Here is a 27,683-nt window from a genome sequence, read left to right on the forward strand (position 1 = left end):
CAACCTAATATCAAGTTTCCCTGCTCTCACTGTTCACAGATGGCCATCATGCTGCCTGGGGTCCTCCCAGGACCCCTGCAGGGGAGAAATGCATGCTTCCAGGCCACTTTGTCCTCTAGAACCTGACATATCTGCTCTCGCCATCTATGTACAGACCTCCCTCCAACACTCTCTCCCCCAGGGCAGCAAACTCTCCCCAGGCTCCTGCCAGCTCACCATCTCAGCAGACAGTGAGATACTGACTCCCTTTAAGCCCAGCTGGAATCCCTGCTCAAGGTCTGTGTCACATTCTGCAGTTCTCTCAGCTAGTCCTTGACAAAGGCTGGCATAAGCCTTTCTGTGATCTCATAGCCCTTCCACCATGTAGCTTTCCCTGGCTTCTCAACAGCACGGCCTGGCGAGGACCGTCATTCCATTGCCTTCAGTTCACTCATGAATTGTAATTTGTCTTTTTTTTTTGTCTTGTCTTTGAGTTTCTTGAGGACAAAGCCTGTGTCTTAAATAGTTTTGTGCTCTCTCATAGCATGTGGCCCATCCCCTGGCAGAGATGCTCAGCGGTTATCAAGAAGTGACCCAGAGTCAACATGGGACACTTGGAATAAGAGGACAATCTGGAAGTCCCCAAAGGCCCTTATAAAACTGTATTTTATTAGATTCTGATTCAGGAGGTCTTGGAGAGGTGCCTGAGAAAAGTGAAAGTGTTAGTCGCTCAATCATGTCCAACTCTTTGCAACGCCCAGGACTGTAGCCTGCCAGGCTCCTCTGTCCATGGGATTCTCCAGGTAAGACTACTGGGTGGGCTGCCAGTCCCTTCTCCAGAGAATCTTCCTGACCCAGAGGTCAAACCTGGGTCTCCTGTATTGCATGCAGATTCTTTACTGTCTGAACCACCAGCAAAACTGCCTAAAGATAAGTATATTTAATAAGCATTCACAATTCTGATCAGTACCATCCTTTAGAACCACTGACTTAGAACACAGCTCCTGCTCCTAGCTCACCTGATTGCTGGCTAGGTGAAGGATGTATGGGTCACTTGGTTGGAGTGGGATGTGTATGGACTCTCTTCCCGGCTATGTCCCCCTAGAGATCCCTGGACATCTCCTCCCCCAAGGTTCCTATTTCAGCATCCTCCATCTCTTTGACACTTCCATCAAATTCCATTGTGAGGTCTCCTTTGGTACCTCAGTGCCACGGCTGCCTTCCTGGCCTTGAGAGATGCCAGCTTTGGCTAACTGGGGATATTACCCTGGAGCCTCGAATCATCTGTGGTTGACCTGGCTTTGGTTTCAAGTCTACATGACTCCAGAAACCTGGCTACAGAGATTGAGAAAAAAGAGAAGAGGTTACTAGCCGGCAGCCACCTTGGGCTCTGGTATGTTTAATTCAGCTCAAGCAAGGGACTAAAAAGTTTAAAAATACTTTAAACTTATTTCTCCCACTCCCCTTCCACCCCCTGACAGTGTCCCAGGACTTTTCATATTTATAATTAACCATCCACTGAAAGATGATGAGAGACTCCTGGGAGATCTGTGACAGAGTCACAAATGACAACTATGGATGCACCTTGGGTTTGACTTAAAATTGTAGGGTAGTTTTGTATCCTACCCTTCCATATAATTATTCTTTTAATATTTAAATATATATATTTTCAATTAGCTACCAGTGAAGGACACTGATGCTCCACTAAGATGCACGTATTTATTTTGTGGTGTTCGCACTCCCTGACATAGCATCAGGGAACCCCATCCCAGTGTAAGAAGCCTGGCCCTACACTAATAGAGCAGCAAGATCGCCAGGAAACAGAAGTCAGCAGAGAGTGGAGATGCGCATGCCCACCGTCACCTAGGCTCTGGGCCCCTGAGAGCAGTGGCACAAGGATGGTGACGCCCTATGGAGCAGAGATGGAGCCCCATTGAGGCTGTGATACCTGGGATATTGGGCCTATGGGTGAGAAAGCAGTGGTACCCATGAATTGGACAAGGCTCCCTAGCTGATGTCTTTGGACAAGGCAATGGCATAGCAATATGGCTGGGAATGTTGGACTTCTTTCTGAGCAAGAATGAGGCATTGTCTGAGAACTTGATACCAGACGAGAGTGGAACGTTTTCAGAAGTTGGGGGTCCTTCATCATCAGCTGGGGCCAAAGAACTAGAGAGGTCTGGGGAATTACTATCAATGCAATCTTATTTGTCTCCTGGTAATGTTTGGTTTGCAGACTTAGCAGAAGCATTATAGGAGAAAGGCTCGAGCAATCTAGTCTAATGGTTTTAAATACCAACTGTATACTGATGACACCCACATTTATATTGGGTTGACCAAAAATGTTCGTTCAGGTTTTTCCATAAAATCTTACAAATTCTTTTGGCCAAACCAATATTTCTAGCTCAGACCTTTTATCTGGATTTCAGTCTTATGTAGCCTAAAACCCACTCAACATCTTAGAATTCTAACAGGCATTTCAAACTCAACATATCCCAAATTCCTAATCTCCCCTCCTCAAAACTGTCTCCACCAACAACTCTCCTCAACTGAGCTGTTGCACCTCCGTCTTTCCCCTCGCTTAGCCCAAAGCCTGGGAAGTGCCTTCAACATCTTTCTCTTATGCCCCACATTCAGAGAGAAGCAGACCCGGAAGTCCCCTACCTTCAAGCAGATCCAGATTCTGGCCACTTCTCGCCACTTCCCTGACCCCACGCTGCCCAAAGCCACCACTGCCTCTCCTCTGTGTGTGTGAGTGCCAAGTCGTTTCAGTCGTGTTCAACTCTTTGTGACCCTATGGACCCATCAGGCTCCCCTGTCCATGGGATTCTCCGGTCAAGAACACTAGAATGGGTTGCCATGACTTCCTCCAGGGGATATTCCCAACCCAGTGACCAAACCCACATTCCTTCTGTTTTCTGCATTGGCAGGTGGGTTCCTTACCACTGGCACCACCTGGGAAGCCCCACCTCTTCTCTACACCGTAGCAAAGCTTTCCTAAGGGTCTCCCCACTCCCCTCCTTTCCTCCCTACCATCTCTTCTTAACCAGAAGATTCCTTTGAAAAGTGAAATCTCATCTCTCCTCTGCTCAAAACCCTGAAATATCCTTCCACATCATTCAGAGTCAAACCTCAAATCCTTACAATGGCCACCGAAGCCCTTTGGGGTCTGCACTTTCCCCCCTCCATCTCAGTGACTTTTTCTGTCCCCTCCACCCCATTATTCTGGTCCCAGTCACACCAGCCTCCTCCTTGTTCTTGAACACTACACAACAGCTTTGAAATTCTGTATAATCATCCCTTTTGCCTAGGAAGCCCCTCTCTCATCTCTGCTTGGCCAACTCCCTCACCTGCATCTCATCTTTGCTAAAATGTCACCCCGTCTGTGGGGTTTCTAGCCCACACCTCCCACTACATTCTCCATCCCCCTTTCCCAGCTCTACATTTCATTTCCCCTTAGCACTTGCTGCTTTTAACAACTGTATAATTTACTTAGGTACTATAGTTACTATATCTCTCCCTCTACGAGAATGTAGTTCCACTGGAGTATAAATCTTTGTTTTGTTCACTGATGTGCCTGCCATACAGATAATGTAGGAGCAGGCACTCAACAAATGTCGAATGTTAAACGACGAATGGAGAGTTTGGTAGCATGTATCAGATAGCAAAGTAAGGGGCACTGAAAAATATGGATGCATAAACAATGGCTTAAAACCAGCAGTTCTTGGAGTCAAACACACCAGTTGTTTGAGGGTCCAGTTTAAAAGGTGAAAAGAAGGTTCTCTGAGGACAACCAAGATGAGTGGAATCCACTGGAGATCTCAATGTCTTAATGCTGAATAAAGACATTAAATAATGATCATGAAAACTCTACTTTTCTTAATATAACTTCTTTCCTAAAGAGTCATTTCTCTCACCAGTGATTCTACAGGATAGATTCAGGAATCCTATTTTATAGTTAAGGAAACCAAGACTCAGAGAGATGAACAAACCTGCCCGGGATTCCCTACCCAAGAAGTAGCTAAGCCAGTCAGGTCTGGCCATCTCCCAGTCTCAAGTTCCCTCACGTGTTGCTATGGCAGTCAGAGAAGGAGCAAATGAGGAATGCCTCACTGCTGGTTGAGCAGACGGATCTGGGCTCATCACTCTTTAGAAATGTCCAGCTTGGAAGGATTCTTTCAGAGACTGAGGTCATTCCAAGAGATGCCAACACACATTTCTCTGCACAGCTGAGCTTCCCACTTGAGCATGAAGACCTCATTCCCCAGAGTCTTCTGGCAACCCCTACCTCCTCCTCCCCATTCCCACCTGGAAACAACATCCTTTCCTCACATGTGGGCTAGGGACTTGCTCAATCTCCATTCTTCCCTCCTCTTAAGAGGATACAGAATTAGCGGTGATCTAGAGATCCATTCTGGCATTTTAATTGGAACAACAGAAATGGAGGCCAAAGGGCTCTGTGTGGACCAGACAAAGGCCACAGGGAAGGCTGTGGGCAGCCAGCAGAGAAGAGTTATGACGGTCCAGCTTCATGGCAGCCAGACACAAAAGAGGTTATTCACCCAAACTAAGCTTTAAAGACTCTTCAGTGTGCCATCTGGACCCTGTGGGGGTTGTTTTGTCTATTTCTGTGGATGCCGGTCCACCCCTCCCTTGACAGAGCCGACAGTGCCTCCACAGCTCACTCACAGATGTCCCGCGGTGCCATCCCACCCCTGGGCTTTATGCTCACTAACAGACACAACTGGGAATTCTTTAGTGGTTGCAAAATGGGTCATTTGGACCCAAATTCCAGTCTCTGAGTATGTTCATATGGTGGATTGTTGAAGCTCTTTTGGCTGGAGGAGCCATGGATTTCATCATTATGCCTCTGGGATTGAAAAGGCCCTGCTAAAGACAAGTGACAAGTTCTCAGATCCTCTTAGCTGGAGCAGGTCTTAGGCAATGTCTGGTCCATGCCCACGTGAGAAGCCATGGCCCTCAGATGGGGGCATGGTGCCATGATGGGAAAACTCCATGGGCTCATTGATGAACCCATCATTGAAGCTTTCTTTTTTTTTTTTTTTTGGTCCCTACAGAAACTGTGAGGCCTTGGTCACGGCACTGGGCCGTTTTGTAGGCAGCAAAGGCTGTTACAGCCCTTGACGTTTCTGTTCCTGTCTGGTTCTGTTGGGTGCTTTTTAGGGTTGTGTACTTGGCAACCTCAGTCCTTCATTCCACAGACAGGTATTGAACACTAACCGCTCCTACATTTACCAGGCACTCTACCAGTAATAATAACTGATGCTTCCAGAGCATTCACTGTGCAACAGGCGCTGCTATAAGAGCTTTATCCACAAAAGCTAATTAATCCTTACCACAACCCCGGGAGTAGATGAGCTAGTGATAACATGTAAGAGGAGAAGTCTGAAAATCAATGAAAGCCAGATGCTAAGTTCCATGGTTTCCCAGAGGTTGCCTTGACAGCTGTAAAAAGTTAACGAGGAAATTTCTATTTACAAACTCAACCTGAGCACCTGCGAGACACCCCCAGTCTCTTCCACGTTGCAGATCCCCTCCATCCTATTCCTTCCCCAGATCCTGGAATCAAACAGCCTCCACAGGGGAAGAAACATTTTCTTGTTCACAAGATTGCCAAATGTCACGGGGCTCAGACTACAGTATGGTTCTTAAATATGAGCTGCTCCCAAAGAGACCCACCTGAACATTTCAGGCAGACCTGCTGGTCCCAATGAACTGGAAGCACCTCTCTTAATCATCATTGTGTTCTCTTCCCCCAGTGCTGCAGGCATGGTATTTGTTCAGCAGATCCTAGTGCTGATTCATGCATATCAGTGAATGGATGGATGGAAGGATGGATGAATGGATGAATAGAGGGATAGATGGGTAGATGGATGGGTGAGTTTGTCAGATTTCAGAGGCCTTGAGAAATTCCTGCCCGTAAGAATCCCTGGAATGCCACCTCTGCAATATGCCTAAAATTCTACTATAGGGGACTTCCCTTGTGGTCCAGTGGTTAGGTCTCTGTGCTTCCACTGCACATGGCACAAGTTTGATCCCTGGTTGGGGAACTAAGATCCCTCCTACCACAGTGCAGCCAAAAATAATAATAAAATAAAATTCTACTACTGAATTTTTATCATCTTAGGCTGCATGATCCAATAGAGTAGCCACCAGCCCCATGTGGTGATTTAAATTTAAATCTCAATTAACTAATGTAAATAAACTTACAAATTCAGTTTCTCGCTTGTTCTGTCTTATACTGCAAGTGCTCAGCAGCCATGAGTGGTTAGTGATTCCGCAGTGAGCAGCACAGATCCGAAACATCTCCTTTATCACAAGGAGTTCTACTGGACAGCACTGCTCAAGGGAACCATATCTTAAGTCTTTTTTGATTCACAGACCAATAACAAATCTGATCAAAGATATGGCTTTTCTCTCCCTCAAGAAAAAAAGAGTGTGAGCACATGAAGTATATCCCTACCCAATGAACCCAGGTTGAGAACATCTGCTCTAAGTTTAAATTTTTCTTAGAATTGAAATAATCTCTTGGAGAAATAACACATCAAGTGGTTATCAGTTTTCTCTGATAACCAGAGAAAACTGGTTCTCTGAGTGTATGTGACTCTATCAGACGCCCTCTGGAACACTGTGCATCTGGTTTGCACCAGGAGGAGGAGGTGAATGTCCTGAGGATCTCAGAGGCTGGGGAGGCAGGGATAGAAGAGACTGAGGAAAGAGAGAGGGCATCTGGGCCATGAAGATACTTGGGCACCGTAGAGTGGTTCAGGGGACCAGTTTTTCCAATACTGCATGGTTCATCATAAGCAAGATTCTGATGACAATCTGACATGATGTAAACACATAATAGCTGCTTAATGAACAAAAATGTCGAATTTTCTAGATTCCACATATATGCATTAATATGCAATATTTGTTTTTCTCTTTATTACTTACTTCACTCTGTATGACAGACTCTAGGTCCATCCATGTCTCTTCAAATGGCCCGATTTCATTCCTTTTTATGGCAGAGTAGTATTCCATTGCATATATGTACCACATCTTCTTTATCCATTCATCTGTCATTGGACATTTGGGTTGTCTCTACATCCTGGCTATTGTAAGTAGTGCTGCAGTGAATATTGGGATATATGTATCATTTTGAATCATGGTTTTCTCAGGATATATGCCCAGTAGTGGAATTGCTGGGTCATATGGTGGTTCTATTTTTAGTTTTTTAAAGAACCACCATACTGTTCTCCACAATGGTTGAAACTAACACAACACTATAAATCAATTATACTCTGATAAAAAAAAAAGGAAAAAAATAAACACACACTCTCTGACAGTCCACCAAAAGGAGTTGGATTTTTGTAACAGTATTGTATAATACAGAGCTGAATTTAAAATGATCACTGTCCTCAAAGAATTTAGTCTCCTGTGGAAGAGACAATTATATAAACTGGCGGCTGACAATAACTAAGCAGATGTAGTGTACCTTGTTATATATTACATGGGGATTCCCTCGTAGCTCAGTTGGTTAAGAATCTGCCTGCCATGCAAAAGACCCAGGTTCGATTCTTGCGTCGGGAGAACCCTGGAGAAGGAAATGGCAACCCACTTGAGTGTTCTTATGTTACATGAGGTTATATATTTTTACACATTCAATCATCCCAGCAACACTGTGAGGCTGGCACTTTTCTTATTCCCATTTTACTGATGATGAAACAGCTTTGGGAAGGGACATACTCGTCCAGGAATGGAGCTGAATTCAAATCAGGTCCCCTAACTCCAAGGCCAGTGTTTGCTTCATGGAATCAGGTTCCTCAGGTCTGGGCACACACGGGCCCAGGTCAAGCATCCCACATCCCAGGACCGCTGGGCAACTCTAGGTGGGATTTTTAAGTAGGTCCAAGTATGGGCTGGCCAGTGGGGAGGTGTTCAGTCTGGCCTCCACAAGACCTGGCTGTCTGCCTGTGCCCTCTGCCTGGGAAGGGAGGCCTCTCACAGCCTCCTGCCAGGAACTGACCACTGGCAGGGCCCCCCGGGAAGTCCAGCCCCGCCTGCACTGCTGAGGGAGACAGCAGGTCAGCCTTCCTCAACCAGCTGCCTAGCTTCTCCTCCCCTTGAGGTCCCCTTTGCAGACAGGCCTCCAGACACACGAGTCAGAGTAGAAATAATGATCAACCCGAAAGTGTGGACTCCCCCTTCCCGTGACTCTCCGTGCCAGAATCCCCTTGGCAGGGCCAGGCTCATGCACTGCTGTGGGCAGTTTTACTACCCACGCCATCTCTTTGAAGCCACACAGCCTTGTGCAGTGCTGGGCCCTCCCCCTATGTCGGACTTGAGGATACCCAGACCCTCAGACTTGACTCACTTGCTGTGCTCAGAAGGGGGCCTGCTCACCTGCCCTGCGTTGGGAGTTTTCCATGGTCCACCGGGCATTTTCTAAGGCACCAGGGGGATCTGGAGGCGAGGGGCGTGGAAACAGAAGAAGGTGGTGCCCAAGACAGACATCCTGAAGGTGTCTGACCCATGGAGTCACTTCTGCTGTTCTGTCCCTGTGGCTCTTCCAACTCTCAGAGGCCCCTCAGTCTCTCTCTCTCATTCTCATATATACACAAACACACCCCCACCATCCCCACACTGTCACGCCAGGCCCCTTCCCTGGGCTGGCCTGGATTAGAGGAGGACCCTACAATGTAGCCCTGGGCAGGGTGCATCCCCTCACCACACATACCCCTCCCACTCTCCCCTCACCGCAGGGTCGCCCGTCCTCATATACCCTGCGTGGAGGCCTCCTCCTGGCCTGTCCAGAGCCTCACCCACCATGCCCTGGTCTGCCCCATGGGGAAGGAGGCTGCTCATCTCAGGGGCAGAGAACACTGCTGGAAGGACACAGAAGAGAGGCCAATGCCCCACCTGCCGCATCCTCACCTGGCAGGCCCTCAGGTTCTGTGCAGAGGGTGAGACAGTGTGTGTGTGGGTAGGGGGGTCCCCTCTGACCATGCCCATCTTCTGCTGCAAAAGGTAGGCCTTGGCACCACGTGGCCATGCCTGTTCTCTCACGAAGGTGTGTTGGTGAGAGGGAGCTAGTCCGGAATAAGGGTCCACGACTTCTGAGTCTCCCCACCTCTCTGAGCCTGAGCATCCCCTGCAGGGTGAGGTCTATGGCCTGCTCCGGCTCATTGGAGAGGGGACACGCAAGGGTCATGGGAGGTAAGCCATTCAGAAGGTACTTGGGAAAGCACGTTGCTGTAAATAGCAAGCTTGCTCTTTCTCAAAGAAGAATATGGAAATGCACCCACGCTCGCACGCGTGCACACACGCACACACAGTTTTAAGATCGAGTGGGGATTCTTTAAACACGCAATTGTGTTCCCAGGATAGCACCAGGGACACAGAAATCCCAGGCCTGGCTTCCCCTCCATGGAAGAGCCCGGTCTCGTCAGAAGAGCAGAAGAACGTTCTCCCAGAGGGCGAGGACAGCTCCAGAGCCAGCCGTCACCTGGGCTGGGAGGAGATGGCCACGGCTTCAGTGTTGTCTGAGAGCAGGTGCAAACCCGGCAGCCACCCTCCTGCCCATTTGAAAGCCAGGGAAGGGGCAGCCCTGAAGAATTCAGTGATTGGCCTGAGGATCAGCAGGCAGAAAGCTGGAAGATGGGACAGGACAGTGCGTGTGCCTGGTGTACCTCCAGAGGCCTGCCCAGCACCCCAACCCTGTTGTCGACATGGAAGGAGCACACACACGCACACACGTCCCTCCTTCACTGTGAAGTGAGCCTAGTCACAGTAGCCGCTTGTCATGGGAGGGTAATGAGGTACAGCTTGCACTAGAGCTCAGGCCTCACGTGAGTTGTTGTTCAGGCTCCTTCCGTTGTCTAGTAAGAAGAGAATTCCAAAAAGGTCCGCCCAGTCCCCTCAGCCGGATGCGAGGATAAAACAGGGCCTTGGCCTCAAGGAGAGCACTAGGCTAAGTACTTTCAGTACTTCTTTTATTTAGCAATAATCTCATGAGGTCATCACAGTCATCTTCATCATGGGGGCAGATGGAGGTCCAGAGAGGTTAAGTAACTTGCCCCAGGTCTCCCAGCCAGGAGGAGGCCCTGCAGAAATTGGACACAGGCCCGTCTGCCTCTAAAATCAAAGAATCCTTCTCCTACTCTATCCGCATCTCCAGGAAATTTCACCTTGACTCTTGGCAGGGAGATGGCTCAGAGGACAGATGCTGCCGGGTCACAGACCTGCCCTCTCCAACCGTCAGAGACTGACCAGCATTGGCCTGAGCTTTCCGGTTTGCCTCCAGGCCCAGGGCCCGGACTCCAAGGCCACCTCAACACCACCCAGAGGGGCGGTAGCCGTGCTCCCGCTGCAGGCTGGAGTCACTGTCAGAGGGTTCCCCTCCAGGGTGGCCTGAAGCCAGGACTGAGTGGGCCTCGAGGAGGCTGCCTGCAGGCTCTCTCAGTGTTGTCTTGAGGTCTGAGTTCAGGGCCCCCAGCTTGCTGCCCCTCAGCCAGTCCCAGACTGTGCTGACCCAGCTCCAGGCTGTCTCAGTGGTGGGGTTGGTCGGGGGGGTGGTGGTGAGGGGGGATGGGGGGTGGGTGTTGTCGGCATTCTTTAATTATTTTTTAGGGCCTGACTGGACTAAGGCTTCCTATTAATCCAGAAAAACAGGGTTTTCGGTCTGAAGGGAGGAGACGAATATTTCCACCGTCCACATCCCTGAGGCAAAGTCTCCCTCTTGGTGGTGGCGGGGGCCAGGCAGGAACAAGGGTACCACCGGGCAGACTGGAACTGGGCTCCCGGCTTTGCTGCTCCCAGCAGAGCGACCTGGGCAAGTAGAGCTGAGCTTCTGGGCTTCAGTCTTGCCGCCTGCAAACTGGGAGTGGTGGGACCTGCCTCACAGGGTCCTCCCAAGGGTCAGTGAGACTCAGCAGAGGAGCGAGGCCGCTCAGGACAGGGCTGGCCACAGCGTTGGGGGCTCGGGAACTGGGACTGCCTGCCCTCCTTCCCAGGGATGAGTAAGGCCAGCCCTGGCAGCTGAGGATGTGGAGGTGGCCCCATCACCACAGCTCCCTCTGCCCTGAAATGAGCCCCCAACCCTCACACCACCACCCCCGCCTCCAAACCCCGAAGAGTCATTCCATGGAGATTCAGAGCTGAAGAATGCACATGTAATCTTGGCCAGTGATCTAAGCCTCAATATATGTTCCCTTTCTTTTCATTTTTTTTTTAAACTTTAATTTCATTTAGCCTGGCTTCCATACTAAAAATACCAACCCTTTGAGATAAAAGCGTGTGCATTATGATTGCGCCTTACTCAACCCTCCATGATACCAAGAGTGCCTGAATAATGGAAAAGGAAAAAGCAGATGCTTCTTGTGATGCTCCCAGCCTGCTAGGGCTCTGTCTGCTGCCGCAAAGGGTCTTTGTGAGGAAATTGATCATTTTCTCCCAGAGCAATAGTGTCGGCATTAGGGAAGGTCAGCTACTTCTCCACCTCTGAATACAAGGGAACTTTATTCCAGATGAAATCTCGCTGTGGTCCCATAAATCATGACCCCTAATATACTTCATGCATCTGTAACAGGAAGGGCCAGCACTCTCATACTCCCCTCCCCCGGCAGGGGCTCGCCATGTGCAGAGAGGCCATAAATCCTCATCCTGCCTCCCTTCTGCTCTCAGAGGTTAGTGTGGGGCGCCGGACCAGGGGAAAAATCGGGTTTCAAAGCTTTTGCTACCTTACATGGAATCAAAGGGCTCGCTGTGGACAGAGGCTGTGCGGCGTGAAGGCAGCCCAGGTAGCGGCCTGTCTCCTGCACTGTGGCTGGCCTCCAGGGATGGTTTGGAAATACAAGGATGAATAAAGGGAAATGGACAACACTGTTCTCTCTCCTCATATGACAGGTAATGATTTTAGGGAAGAGTGTCCCTGCTTTTCTACGTGTGGGTCTGGACTCTGAGTCCCTGGAGATGACTGTTGGTCCCTGGAGTGGTATCTGTGTGTGTGTGTGTGAGTGGGGAGGCAGGAGGCCTGGAGCAGAGCCGACTCGGAAGTGCCAGGGCCCCTCTAGACTCTCCTTCTGTTCTCTACCTCTCCCCGAAGTCAGTTCAGTGTCATTTCTTTTTTTTAGTTTTGGCTGTGCCGGGTCTCCATTGTGGGGCACAGGCTCTTCATCAACTTTTCTCTAGTTGCAGCGAGCAGGGAGGCTACTCTCTGCCTGTGGTGTGAGGGCTTCTCATTTCAGTGGGTTCTCTTGTTGCAGAGCACAGGCTCTAGAATGTGTAGACTTCAGCACTTGCAGTGCTCAGACTTAGTCGACCAGCAGCACATGGGATCTTAGTTCCCTGACCAGAGATCAAACCTGTCTCCTGCATTGAAAAGTGGATTCTTAACCACTAGACCACCAGGGAAGTCCCCAGTCAGTGTCATTTTAACCCAGATCTCTCTGGCATTGAGAAGGGGACACTGAGGAATAATACTGTCCCTCCCTCTGTCTGGCAGGAAGGGGGCTTCATCTGGAAGCAAGTCGAGCCCCTATAGGCAAGAAAGGTCTGTGTGAGGTTGCTTTAGTCATGTCCGATTCTTTGTGACTTGATGGACCACAGACAGCCTGGTTCCTCTGTCCATGGGATTCTCTAGGCAAGAGTACTGGAGTGGGTTGCTATGCTCTCCTCCAGGGGATCTTCCCAACCCAGGGATCGAACACAGGTCCCCCACGTTGCAGGTGGATTCTTTACCACTAGTCCCACCTGGGAAGCCCGGGCAAGAGATGGAGTTCCATTAACTGGAGGGTCACCTCATGGAGATTTCTCAGAAGCAAGCAACACTGCTGGAGGGGAAGGAGCATCCTGGGGCCCAGGTGAACAGAAGGAGACCGGAGAGCTCACTATTCCACTGTTTCTGCTATTTTCTCTCCATGGGAAGTATCCTGCTTACCTGTGCCTGCAATGTCTTCCCCTGTGTTAGGATTCCTTTGAGATGTCCACAACCCCTTGTCTCTGCCTTGGCTCATTTAGGGGGTGGAGGGGTGCCAGGAAGTGTGGCTCTCCTCCTCACCCCTCCATGAAGGTCACAGTGACACAGGCAGGACCACATGGAGGACAGAAGTTCCGGTGTGGTCAGAAGTGACTCCCAAGGGCATGGAGGAAGCAGCCTTCCTACAGATAGCCCATAAGCAGCTCTGAGGGTGATGCTTTTCCCCAAGTATACCACAGGAAGGAAGTCCTCCAGGGAACAAGATGTCTTTTTTTTTTTTGCACATGCTGAGAAGTTTATTGAATTTTTAAAATTAAAAAAAATTTGTGATTGGAGGATAATTGCTTTACAATGTGGTGTTGGTTTCTGCCATACACCAACATGAATACATATGCTCCCTCCCTCTTGAACCTCCCTCTCACCCACTACCACTTTCTAAAGGATGTCTTTAAATTATGCCTCCAAAGGGTCTCCAGAGCATAGCTATGTAAATGGCATTTTGTCCCAAGTATAGAGACAAGTCTTCAGATTTTTCTTTCAGTGAAAATTCTCTGCTCTTGGACTCACATGTACAGAAAAAAACTAGTGGTTACCAATAGGGAGAGGGGAAGCCGGGGCCACACGGGTGGAGAGTTAAGAGGTACAAACAATTGTGTATAAGATAGGCTATAAGCATGTATTGTACAACATGGGCAATATGCCCAATATTTTGTAAAAACTGTAAATGGAAAGAAACCTTTAAAATTACATTAAAACTTTAAAAAATTATAAAAAGACTGCAAAAAGAAATTTCTGCTCTTTCTTTGTTTGGACCCATATAGAAATTGGCCGATAGGCAAGGTTCTCATTCATTCATGCATTCATTCACGGAACAAAGGTGTACTGAGCACTTAATACGTGCCTTGTACTGTTCTAAGTTTCTAGATATGGTAAGATACACTGGACATTGGAAATCCCAGCCCACAGTCCCAACTTTTGGCAAAGCCTTTTCGAATTTTCTTGGAATCACATGATTTAATCAAATTTTAGCCAATTAAAAAATTGATGGGCACCTGTGAGTGTTATTTTTAATGTGTCAACTTGACTGGGCTAAAGGATGCCCAGACAGCGGCTAAAACATTCTCTCTAGGTGTGTCTGTGAGGGTGTTTCTGGAAGGAATTAGCATTGGAATCAGTAGTCTGAGTAAAGGTCACTGTCACCAGTGTGGGTGGCTACCGTCCAATCCATGGAGGGTCTGAACAGAGCCAAATGGCGGAGGACGAACAGATTCACTCTCTCTACTTGAGCTAGGACATACATCTCCTCCTGCCCTTGGACATCAGTGCTCCTGGTTCTCAGGCCTTTGGACATGCACTGGGACTTACACCCTTGACTCCCCTTGTCTCAAAGTTGCCAGGCCTTGAAGTTTGGACTGGAGCTTACCACTGGCTTTCTTGGACTTCCAGCTTGCAGACGGCAGATCGTGGGGCTTCTCAGCCTCCATAGTAATGTGATCCGATCTCTTACAGTAAATCTCTTTCTATATACATCCTAGGGCTTCCAAGGTGACTCAGTGGTAAAGAATCCACCTGCCAATGCAGAAGACACAGGTTCAGTCCCTGGGTCAGGAGGATCCCCTGGATGGGGCATGGCAGCCCACTCCAGTATTCTTGCCTGGAGAACCCTATGGACAGAGGAACCTGCTGGACTACAGTCTATAGGGTTGCAAAAGAGGTGGATGTGACTTAGCAACTAAACAACAACAAATATATATCCTATTGGATCAGCTTCTGGAGAACCCTAATATACCATTCATGCTTACTTACACACCTATGCCATTTCTAAGTTACTCTATTAGAAAGTTAGTGATGAATTCTGTCCTTCAGTAATTTCTGTGCTCTACACCCTCCAGAAGTTTCATCAGTCTTCTTTGAAATTGACCCTCAGAAATGTGATCCCTGGATCTGCTCATCTTTTGACTAAGCATTCCCAGTTTACCCACCATACCCCAGCGGATATAGTTTCTAGGCCCCTACCGTACCTCCCTCATGATTCCCTTTGCAATGCACTCTCTAATTCAGTTGTTCCAAACTCTAGAGCCCAAGCTTCTGGGAGCCTGATTTCAAAGCTTCTATGAATCTCTTGGTTCGGCATTCCTTAGGTTTAGATTCAACTGCATACAATGGGAAACCAGCAGCAGCTTAAAACAAGATCAGCATTTTTTACTCTCTCACATAAAAGAAGTCTGAGGGGAGACAGTCTGGAGCTGAAGCAGAATTTCTATGATTATATGAGGAGCTAAAACTCCTATCTTTCTTCTTTGCCATCTTCAGAATGGTTTCTATCTTTATGGTCCAAGATGGCTGCTGAACTCCCAGCCATCAGCCCTCTCTTCCAAGCAGAAGGAAAAGAGGAAAGAAAGGTATATATCCTTCTCTTTGGAGGTGATTTTTCAGAAGTGCCACACAAAGCTTTCATTGGCAGAATTTGATCACATGGTCCACACCCAAGCTGCAAGGGAGGCTGAGAAACAGTCTTTTATCATGGCTGGAACATGTTTAGCCAAAGCTAGGGATTCTGTTAACTAAGGAAGATGGGGAGAATGGACGTGTGGTAATCAATTAAAAAATCTCTGCCATAAACTCCAAGTGTTTATTAACTTGGGGTCTTTATCACAGGGAAGTGGGAGAGAGGGAGGCAGGAACATCTCTTTATGTCATAAAGAGGCCTTCCCCACAAGGTTGAGAACCATGATGTCATGTTAAAATATTTCTCTTAAAGGGCATCACCCAGGGACTACCCTCATGGTCCAGTGGCTAAGATTCCATGTTCCCAATGCAGGGGGCTCAGGTTCGATCGCTCGTCAGGGAACTAGATTCTGCATGCCGCAACTAAAAGATCATGCCACAGTGAAGACGGAAGATCTCCAGTGCTTCAATTAAGACCTGGTGCAGCCAAGTAAATAAGTTTAAAAAGTAGGGGAGCATCACCCAGAGAAGAAAGAATAAACCTGGGGAGGTCTGATATCCTGGGAAGTGGACACTCCCGTTACCTCTGTCCAGCATCTTCCCCTTCTTCTGAGAATGCACCTTCCGTTGGTCCATTCAAGAGTTGGTAGATGGAGGACTGTATCAGAGGTCCTGCCCACCAGCCACAGGTGATTGGGCCAGAGCTGGGTGCCTAGATCCTTCTGATCCAATCAGAGACCTGGCCCTTTCCTTTCCTCCCCTTTCTCCCAGAAGGAGACAGTAATCCTGGGGAAGTGTGTCCCTCTGCAGATCCAGAATGGGACTGGGAGGGTCAGCACTGAAGCCACATCCTCCAGCCTAGCTTCCATCAGTAATAAGGCTGACTGCTTGGAAGAGAGAGGGGAGTTATTTCTAGGTCCCTTCAACCCCCGACACTGTCAAGTAGCAAAGGCAAGTTGCAGAGTACTAGGTATCATGGAACTTTTACAACGACATAAAAGGAAACAAGAACAGCACTGGCTGCCCTGCCTGTGGAGCACTGTGCTAAGGTCCACAGATTGGCTGGTGAACCAGCTGGGAATACACATGGGGAAGATGGCACTATAACATCACTCACAGCACAGGGGCAGGTGTTAGAACCCGAGGCACAGAGGACCACGGGAGCCTAGAGCAGGAGGTCTAGCCCCACCCTGGGAGGCCTTGCTGACAACGGGGTCCATGTTACCTAGGTAAAGGGGAGTGTGGCTGGGATAGGGAGAAGGGGAGGAAGAATTCTGGCGGGAGCAAGGGTCTGTGCTAACACTTGGGGTGAGGGTGCAGTGGGTTCAGAGTCATAAGGGAGACTCCCTAGGGTGCACCTGTCAAATGCGGAGGGTCAGAGGTTGCACTGGTGTCAAGGCGTCATCACTGCTGGCCTGGAAAGTGTTGCTAAAGAGGGTGGACTTCATTCTGGAGTGGGAATAAAGTGGGGGATGCCACTGAAATTCTCAGTGGGGAAGTGGGATGCTCAGATCCATAATTTAGAAGGATCATTCTTGTGCTGCTGCGGACACCATATCTGGGGGAGCCTGGGGATGGTGGGGAGTGGGAGTCTGAGAAATGATGGTGACTCAGACCTAGGTGGTGGCTGAGGAGCCCAAGGTGGGTGGACAGGAGAGTTATTTAGGACCTGGAGATAGCAGTCCATGGCGATGGGTTGGAGCTGGTCAGAGGGAGGCGTCCAGGTGACTCCCAGATTGGACACCTAAGTCAGGGAGGTGTCATTGCTACCCTTTATCAGGTTACTTCTCCCTGGACATTCATTTCTATAAAACAGAGGATTTGGGTTTTCCAGGTCCTTCACATTACTTCCTGATGCCCCAAAGCCCCTAAAGTTGTAAAGGAAGGGCTCAGGTGAGCTAGAGGAGTCACAGAGAACTTTGGGAACAGGTCAGATATGAGCAGCACCCTGGGAATAAGGATTCAGATGGACAGATGGGACCAGGGAGAGAAGAAGAGTCAGGACCATAACACACACCCAGGTGGGGTAATGGCAGGATTTAAGACCAACCAGAAGACTCATTGAGCTTCCTACATAGCTCAGTGGTAAATAATTCACCTGCCAATACAGGAGATCCAGGTTTGATCCCTGGGTTGGGACGATCCCTTGGAGTAGGAAGTGGCAACCCACTCCAGTATTCTTGCCTGAAAAATACCACGGACAGAGGAGCCTGGAAGGCTACAGTCCGTGGAGTCACAAAGAGCCGGACATGACTTAGAGACTAAACAACTACAAATGAGACTGTGCAGGACGTGAGGGTCATGCCGAGGGCCGGATGCTAATCTCTCTAGGTCATGGGAGGTAGTGAGAGCTGCTCAAGAATTACATCTGACATGTCAGTGTTTGGAATAGTGCCCATGACTAGCCATCTCCCACACCTCGCTATCTTCTCTGTGCCCAGAGTACCCCTAACAGACTTCCATTGACACCCATCAGATTGTGTTATGGTTGTTCAACTACATGCTTGTGTCCCTATGAAGAAAGTTAATTGTCTGAGGACAGGGATATGTCACAGTCAGTTCAGTCACTCAGTCATGTCCAGCTCTTTGCGATCCCATGGACTGCAGCATGCCAGGCTTCCCTGTCCATCACCAAATCCCAGAGCTTATTCAAATTTATATCCATCGAGTCGGTGGTGCCATCCAACCATTTCATCCTCTGTCATCGCCTTCTCCTCCTGCCTTCAATCTTTCCCAGCATCAGGGTCTATTCCAGTGAGTCACTTCTTTGCATCAGGTGGCCAAAGTATTCAAGTTTCAGCTTCAGCATCAGTCCTTCCAATGAATATTCAGGACTGATTTCCTTTAGGATTGACTGGTTTGATCTCCTTGCAGTCCGAGGGACTCTCAAGAGTCTTCTCCGACACCACAGTTCAAAAGCAAGAATTCTTTGGTGCGCAGCTTTCTTTATGGTCCAACTCTCACATCCATACATGATTACTGAAAAAACCATAGCTTTGACTAGACAGACCTTTGTTGGCAAAGTAATGTCTCTGCTTTTCAATATGCTGTCTAGGTTGGTCACAGTTTTTCTTCCAAGGAGCAAGTGTCTTTTAATTTCATAACTGCAGTCACCATCTGCTCTGATTTTGGAGCCTAAAAAAAAGTCTCTCATTGCTTCCATTGTTTCCGCATCTATTTGCCATGAAGTGATGGGACCAGATACCATGATCCTAGTTTTCTGAATGTTGAGCTTTAAGCCAACTTTTTTCACTCTCCTGTCACTTTCATCAAGAGGCTCTTTAGTTCTTCGCTTTCTGCCATAAAAGTGGTTATCATCTGCGTATCTGAGGTTATTGATATTTCTCCCAGCAATCTTGATTCCAGCTTGCACTTCATCCAGCCTGGCATTTCACATGATGTACTCTGCATATAAGTTAAATAAGCAGGGTGACAATATACAGCTTTGATGTACTCCTTTCCCAATTTGGAACCAGTCTGTTGCTTCACATCCAGTTCTAACTCTTGCTTCTTGATCTGCATACAGATTTCTCAGGAGACAGGTCAGGTGGTCTAGTGTTCCCACCTCTTGAAGAATTTTCCACAGTTTGTTGTGATCCACACAGTCAAAGGCTTTGACATAGTCAATGAAGCAGAAGGAGATATTTTTCTGGAACTCTCTTGCTTTTTTGATGATCCAACGGCTGTTGATAATTTGATCTCTGGTTTCTCTTCCTTTTCTAAATCCAGCTTGAACATTAGGAAGTTCATGGTTCATGTACTGTTGAAGCCTGGCTTGGAGAATTTTGAGCATTACTTTGCTAGTGTGTGAGATGAATACAATTGTGTGGTAGTTTGGACATTCTTTGGCATTGCCTTTCTTTGGGATTGGAATGAAAACTGACCTTTTCCAGTCCTGTGGCCACTGCTGAGTTTTCCAAATTTGCTGGCATCTTGAGTGCAGTACTTTCACAGCATCATCTTTTAGAACTTGAAATAGTTCCTACTGGAATTCCATGACCTCCACTAGCTTTGTTCATAGTGATGCTTCCTAAGGCCCACTTGACTTCAAATTCCAGGATGTCTGGCTCTAGGTGAGTGAGCACACCATTGTAGTTATCTGGGTCATGAAGATCTTTTTTGTATAGTTCTTCTACATATTCTTGCCACCTCTTCTTAATATCTTCTGCCTCTTTTAGGTCCACACCATTTCTGTCCTTTATCGAGCCCATCTTCGCATGAAATGTTCCCTTGGTATCTCTGATTTTCATGATGAGATCTCTAGTCTTTCTCATTCTATTGCTTTCCTCTATTTCTTTGCATCAATCACCGAGGAAGGCTTTCTTATCTCTCCTTGCTAATCTTTGTAACTGCATTCAAATGGGTATATCTTTCCTTTTCTCCTTTGCCTTCTGCTTCTCTTCTTTTCTCAGATATTTGTAAGGCCTCCTCAGACAACCATTTTGCCTTTTTGCATTTCTTGTTCTTGGGGATGGTCTTGATCCCTGTCTCCTGTACAAGGTCACGAATAATGACACAATAATGTATGTCACAATAATGTCAATTTTAATAATAACTTAGCTGCCACTTAACTGAACACTTTCTAAGTGCCAGACACAGTCCTATGTATTTAGCAGGCGTTTTGTCTTTATAGATGTCCTGGGAGGCAGGTACCACTATTATCCCCACTTTAAGGATGAGAAAATCAAGGGCCAGAGAAATTACATAACAATGTGCCCAAGGTGACATACTGAAGCATGAGAAAATCTGTTGATTGTGTTCATCTCTGTGTCTTCAATGCCCAGTGCACACTTGGAATACAACAAGTTGCCATGGTCCAGTGGGTGAAGAGACACATGGACAAACACAGCCTGGAGTTGCCAGGCAAATGTGTTGGGGCTAGCCTGTGGATCGCTGTAAACATTTGTATCTTGGCTCACCCTTTGCTCACAAATAGCCTCCCTTCCTAGACCTGGCCCCAGACAAAATGCCACAATGGGACTTTTTTTATTTTTTGTTAAACACACAAACAAAAATCCCATGGCTGCTGAAACAATCCATCACCAGTTTAGTTGAAGGGAGGACAATGGATGATTTCAGAGATAAAATGGTGCACAAACCATTTTTAAAGGAATGATAAGCAGAAGTAGCCAATGATCTGGCCCAAGAAGACCCAGCCAACCAACCAACAAGCCAACCAGACACATGCTATCTATCACTTAGAATCCAGACTTTTCCAAAATTTATGTTGAAAATTCAAGCTTTGAAAGTTGGAATGAAGCTCACTCAAATCCAATGTGTATAAAACAAATGATGGGATTCGAGCCTCTCTCAGCCGGTCTCCAGGCCAAGCTGATCTTCAGATCCACAGCAGATGACGGCCTAGAGCATACCTGTTGGCATGTTGAACTTTCCAAATCCTACTCATACTGGCAGGTCACACATATGCGCCCAAAACTTCTTGCTCCGCAGTCTTCATCATCTCAAGAAATGTCTGATTTCTCGCTCCTCCCCCTCCTGCGTCCAGTGTACAGTAACTCATGTGAACCCTCCTTTCAAGGTTCATGCAGACCCCACCCTCTTGCTCCCATCTCCTTCCCCCACCACAGTTCAAGCCACCATTTACCACTCACGTGGTCTCTTACATCAGCCTCCTCTTTGACCTTCCTGCTTCTACCTCTGTTCCCGTATCCTCACAGCAGCTAGAGCTGCTCAGGTCACTTTGCTCCCCAATGATTTTCTATCCTGGAACGAAACCTGTACTCCCCATCTTCGTCCTTAAAGCCCTCCAGGTCTGCATCTCTGTCTGGTTCTGGCAACCTCCCCATTGCTCACGTGGGTACAGCCTCGATGGCCTTTGTTCTGGGCCTCAAGAGCTGAAGCTCCTTTTGTTCTCAGAAACTTTGTCCTTGTTGATGCCTCAGCCAGGAAAGCCATCTCTCAGGTCTCCGCATGGCTTCCTCCTTTCTGCCACTAACAGAGGCCTTCTTGGCTCACAGTTTAAGGAAGCCCCCTCTTTCCCAGTTGCTAATGTTATCACCTATTTTCACCCTGGTGTTAGCTATTTTTCTGAAACCAGAGCTTGAGTAAATTACATTGACTGTTCATTTCCTAATTAGTCAGGTCTCTTTCTATTACAGAATTATTGGTCTTAATTTAAAGGATGAGGTGAGGATGGGATTTATTGGATGATAAAATTGGGAGGTTCAAGAAGCAAGTTCAGTTTATGCCTGCTAAGTCACTTCAGTTGTGCCTGACTCTGTGACCCTATGGACTGTAGCCCACCAGGCTCCTCTGTCCGTGGGATTCTCTAAGCAAGAATACCAGAGTGGGTAGCCATACCCTCCTCCAGGGGATCTTCCCGACCCAGGGATCGAACCCACCTCTCTTACTTCTCCTGCATTGGCAGGTGGGTTCTTTACCACTAGCTCCATCTGGGAAGCCCCCCAGTAAGAAAACAGTCCCAAATGGACTCACCTGTGTTGTTGCTTGAGCGTGCTCAGTCAGGTCCGACTCCATGACTCCATGGACTGTAACCCGCCAGGCTCCCGTCCACAGGCAAGAATAATGGAGTGGGTTGCCATTTCTTACTCTAGGGGATCTTCCCAGCCCAGAGATGGGATCCAGGCCTCTTGCTCTGGCAGGCAGATTCTTTACCACTGTGCCATCTGGGAAGATACCAAGTTCACTTCCAATACTGCTAAATCGCAGGTTCCATCAAGACACCAGGAACCAGGCTCTTTCCCTTGTCTCCTGACTCTACTTTTCTCTGTTGGTTTTGTTCTCAAGAAGGCCCTCCACATACTGGAAAAATCAGTCACCAACAGCCTTGATCATCATCATCACTGGCTATTCCTGAGAACAGAGGAGCTGCTTTTCCCAGAATCCCAGAAAAATCCTGAGAGGGCTCTGATTGGCCCAGTTGCCTAACTCGTTACTGGATAGAGAACTCTCATTGGCCAGGGCTGGTCACATGCCCTCTCAGGTGTGTCAATTGCCTGCCTGAACTACAGACAGAAGGAGGAGCCTGGTTTCCCCAAAGAGAGGGTAGGCAGACAAAACACGTCCCTCCCCACTGCCTGTGTTTCTCCTTCCTCCTGCCTTCCTTCCTCCCAAACACACATCACCAGAGGGAAGTGAAATGTGGGTTATCTCCTCATATCTTTCTCTTCCGAGGCTGGCTCCTATTCCAGACATTTCTTTTTTTTACCATTCTTTAATCCATCTGTATTCTATACTGAGCACCTCCAAGGCATCAACCCTTTTGCAGAGAACTGCAGGAGGTGATTGGCTACTAAACTATGGGCCTTGCCAGGAAGAGAAGGTGACCTACAACAATCTGTCATGAAAATAATTAACCACTTGGTTGTATGGTCAGAGAAAGGGAAGTCAAGGAGTTGCAGAAAGCTCTAGTGAGAGGTCAGAAGTCAGATTGGACACTTGGGTGCATTTGAAGGGGCAGAGAGGTCTGCTTCATGCCGTCAAGCCTTCTCTTTATACCAGTTGTGTCTACATGGTGTGTGTGGTAGTGGTAGGGGTGGGGATTGTGTCTTCACAAATGCAAGCAACCCGGCTCCACTGTGATATTCAAAGGAGAACTGTTCATCCCTTCCAGTGTAAACAAAACCCCTCAAGGTGCACATGGTTCTTGGTCATTTGAGGCCAAGCCTACTTTTTGTGAGTCTTTCCTCGTGCTGCTGTTGTTGTTTGGTTGCTCCGTTGTGTCCGACTCTTTGAGACCCCACGGACTGCAGCACTCCAGTCTCCCTGTCCCTCACCATCTCCTGGAGTTTGCCCAAGTTCATGTCCATTGCATTGGTGATGCCATCCAGCCATCTCATCCTCTGACACCCTCTTCTCCTTCTGCCCTCAGTCTTTCCCAGCATCAGGGACTTTTCCAGCAAGTCGTCTGTTCACACCATGCCATCAAGCCTTTTCTCTGCCAGTTGTGTGTCTATGTCGTGTGTGTGGTAGTGGTGGGGGTGAGGACCAAAATACTAGAGTTTCAGCTTCAGCATCAGTCCTTCCAGTGAATATTCAAGGTTGATCTCCCTTAAGATTGACTGGTTTCATCTTGCTGTCCAAGGAACTTTCAGGAGTCTTCTCCAGCACCACAGTTCAAAGGCAGCTATTCTTTGGCATTCTGTCTTCTCTACAGTCCAGCTCTCACAACCTTACATGACCACTGGAAAGACCATAGACTTGACTATACAGGCCTTTGTCAGCACAGTCATGTCTCTGCTTTTCAACACACTGTCTAGGTTTGCCATAGCTTTCCTGCCAAGAAGCAATTGTCTTCTGATTTCATGGCTGTAGTCATTATCCGCAGTGATTTTAGAGCCCAAGAAGAGGAAATCTGTCACTACCTCCACATTTTCTCCTTCTATTTTCCATGCAGTAATGGGGCCAGATGCCATGATCTTAGTTTTTATTAATATTTAGTTTTAAGCTGGCTCTTTCACTCTCCTCCTTCACCCTCATCAAGAGGCTCTTTAGTTCCTCTTCACTTCCTGCCATTAGAGTGGTATCATCTGCATATCTGAGGTTGTTGATGTTTCTCCCACCTATCTTGATTCCAGCTTGCAACTCATCCAGCCCAGCATTTCTCATGATGTGCTCAGGGTATAGGTTAAACAGACAGGGTGACAGCAGACGGCCCTGTCGTACTCCTTTCTCAATCTCGAACCAGTCAGTTGTTCCATACAGGGTTCTAACTGCTGCTTCTTGATTCTCACTGATGTATTGCTTCATTTATCTCCAGTCTGCCTCCGTCTCTCCAACTCTGTACAAGTTGGCATCGTAAAATGCTGCTCCTCTTCATCTCTTTCAAGAACATCCCTGTCCCCCAGTGTGGAGACCCAGTAGCCCTTATAGCCCTTACCAGAAATAGTTGGCCCCACAGCTCGGGAACACTGCTGCCCTTCCGTTTCTACCACTCACTGCAATTAGTTCTGTTAGGGCTGCAAGGCCAAGTAATATCTCAGGGGCACCACCCTCTGAATTTCAATCATTCATTCATTCAAGGGTACATAGGATTGCAAAGGGCACATGTCCCCATTTGAAGAAAACCAAGTATTCTCTAATAATTTGGTCCAAACCAAGCACTTCTGACTCCTCTCCTGCTGTGCAAATGCACAAAAACAGATGTGGTCACCCCAGGGGATTCTTACCTGTTGACTGAGCTCATCACCAATTCTGCTTCAGCTCGTACTTAGACCTTAACTTCAGGGGCTGGCATTTCTCTCTCTGCTTAGAATCAAAGCCTTCCATTACTTCACTAACAGACCTCTGCTGAGAGCCAGACCCTGGCTTAGTCAGGGAATGAGTGAGAGAGATGAATGGGTAAAAATAAGAGAACAAATCCATCTGAAACAATGAGAGATGCTTTGAAACAAAAGTGAACTCTGGGGAAGGTTTTGGAAGGCATGGGGTGTGAGCTGGCCTTTGAGGATTAGTAGCCTGGATTGATGGTTGTCAAAATATAAAACTAAAAGGTCACTGATGGGGTCTGGGCCTATGAGTAGAGTCCTCCTCCTGGTGTCCAGATAGGGCTCAAATTTAGTCAGTCAATCAGCCAACAGTTAACATGACTTACTTTGCAAAAAGCCCAGGGAAAGTAAAAATACCCACAATTTTTCTCTCCAATATTTTGTGGGTGATGGTTCCTGCCCTGGATAAACTGACAATCCAGAGAGACTGATAGTAAGTGCTTCCAGAGTGTGAAGCAGGAGACAGCCCTCGGTTCTGTGCAGGGAAGGAACACTTCTGGAGAGGGTCAGGCATGGGTCTGAAGGATGGGAAGCCCCACCATTAGCCTGTCTTTCTTACAAGGGCATTGAAAGAGCAAAAAAAGAGATCTTTCCTTAAAACAATTTGCAGTAGAAACCCCACCTACCTACCTACCTTTCTTTCTTTCTAATTTTTAATACTTATTTATTTGGGTCTCAGTTGCAGCACCAGGACCTTTTAGCTGTGAACTCCTAGTTGTGGCGTGTGGGATCTAGTTCCCTGACCAGGGATGGAACCTGGGCCTCCTGCATAGCGAGCATGGAGTCCCAGGGACTGGATCACCAGGAAGTCCCTTCCTTTCTTATTTTTGCAGAGAAGAAAGTTACGTCTAAGACAGGTTAAGTGACTTGCCTAAGATCACACAGGTAATAAATCATGGAGTACGACTCAATCCAGGTCTTTCTGGATTTGATCAAATTAGGAAACTTTTACTTCTTTTCTGGAAGAGGGAGCATATGTATTATTGCCAGCCTTTTAGTGAAGGCTTAGTTTAAATTCATTTGCCAGATCAATATCAAGGACATGGGACACAGATAAGTTTTGCTGGTATTCAGAGGTGAGGAAGAGTCAAGAATATGAGCACCCTCAGAAACGGAGCTATATCAGGGGAAACGGGAAACTGGCATGTGGGGAGCACACAGTAGATGCTCAGTGTGTGTTAACCTGACCCACAAACCATTGCAAACAGGAGGACACACACAAAAGTGCTTGTCTCCCCCTGGGTGAGCCGGGAGGGCCCCCTGTGACCCCACTGCTGTATCCAGTGGGCCCACGGTGGCTGGGCTGGGCCCCCATCTTGAGTCACATCTCTTCACACAGTCAGCAGAGAGGTGGGGAGGCGCTTTTCAAAGAGCAGATGGAGAAGCAGCAACTTGCCTCTGCCTGCGTCCTTTCACTTGGGTAGGAGGAGTATTGGGGCACGTGTTTGTCCTCCAGGGAGTTCCCAAGCACCTGACAGGTGACGGATGGCCCAAGCTTAGTGCTCGGGACTGGGGAGTCTGGCAATCCCAGGGTGCCATTTGGCCTCTTCACTCTTCAGCCCGGTGACTTTCGACCTTCAACCTTCTAGAAGTCACTCAGCCTCCATGAGTGGCAAGTTCTTCTTCTTTTTAAAAATACTTTAATTTCTTTTTTTTTACAGTCTCATGTTATCTATTTTTTACAGTCTCACGTTATCCAGTTCTCATGTTATCTATTTTATACATAGCAGTGTATATATGTCAGTCCCAATCTCCCAATCCATCCATGTCCCCTTCCCCTCTTGGTATCCAAATGTTTGTTCTCTGGGTCTTTGTCTTTATTTCTGCTTTGTAAATGAGTTCATCTATACCATTATTCTAGATGCCATATATATGCATTAATAAACAGTATTTGCTTTTCTATTTATGAGTTACTTCACTCAGTATAATCATCTCTAGGTCTGTTCACGTCTCTGCATATGGCACAACTTCATTCTTTTTTATGGCTGAGTAATATTCCATTGTATATACATACCACAGCTTCTTTATCTATTCGTCTGTTGATGGACATTTTGCATCCATGTGCTATTACAAATAGTGCTGTAAGGAACACTGGGCTGGATATATCTTTCTGAATTATGGTTTTCACGTGGCAATTTCTTTATCTGTATCCCAAAGACAGCAACTCCTCACAGGCTGAAGAGAACAAACTAAGGCATATGAAGCTCTAAGTTGGGCTGTGTGCAAGTTGGCTTCTCAGAACAGCTTACCTAAAATCACAGCATTTATTATGCTCCAACCTTGTGTGTGAAACTCGTCCTAATCGGGTCTTCGCTTCCTCTCTGTAAGGTAGGGATTCCTACTCTTCCTACTTTGCGGAGCTGTTGTGAGGGTCAATAAGGTGATGCCTGGTAAACTAAGCTTCAAGAAACATCACCCACTATCCAAACACAAGGTGCTCTTTCGTTTTGATGAAAGATCTAAAAACTGCATTTTCCAGCCCACTAGCAACAAACCATTTATTCACAGACCTCTACTCCCTGTTCACAGTAGGAAGCATTCACAACCCCAGGAATATTTACACTATTACCCAGCAGAAGTCATAAAACTGGGGGTGATAAAGTTTAAATCCACTCTGCTTGATGAAATACTATAGCTCTAAGTAAACCACCACCACGGAGAGGCACATGGATTTCTTTAAAAAAAAAAAAAAAGACCAGGAGACAATAAAACCTCCCCTCTCAAATATTTAGAATCAATAAATATGTTATGGAAATAATACATTAGCCATGCAAGGACTGCTGATCTGCCAAGACTCTTGATAGCTCAAAATTTGATAGCTTAAGATAGCGCAGTCAGAGATATAAAATCCTGAAACCTGGTTTTTGTGTCAACACCATCTCAGTGTGACTACTGAACCTCTCAACCCCAGCTCCCACCAGCCCCCGGGAACCGTGGGTTCTCATGAAACAAATGGAAGGAAAGCTACTGGCGGGAAGAGCCTCTTGAAGCGGGGCACCCGTCCTGACTCTACCACCAGCGAGCGGAGG

The sequence above is a fragment of the Bos mutus genome, chromosome 10 (genome assembly GCF_027580195.1).
Source record: "Bos mutus isolate GX-2022 chromosome 10, NWIPB_WYAK_1.1, whole genome shotgun sequence".
Lineage (NCBI taxonomy): Eukaryota > Metazoa > Chordata > Mammalia > Artiodactyla > Bovidae > Bos > Bos mutus.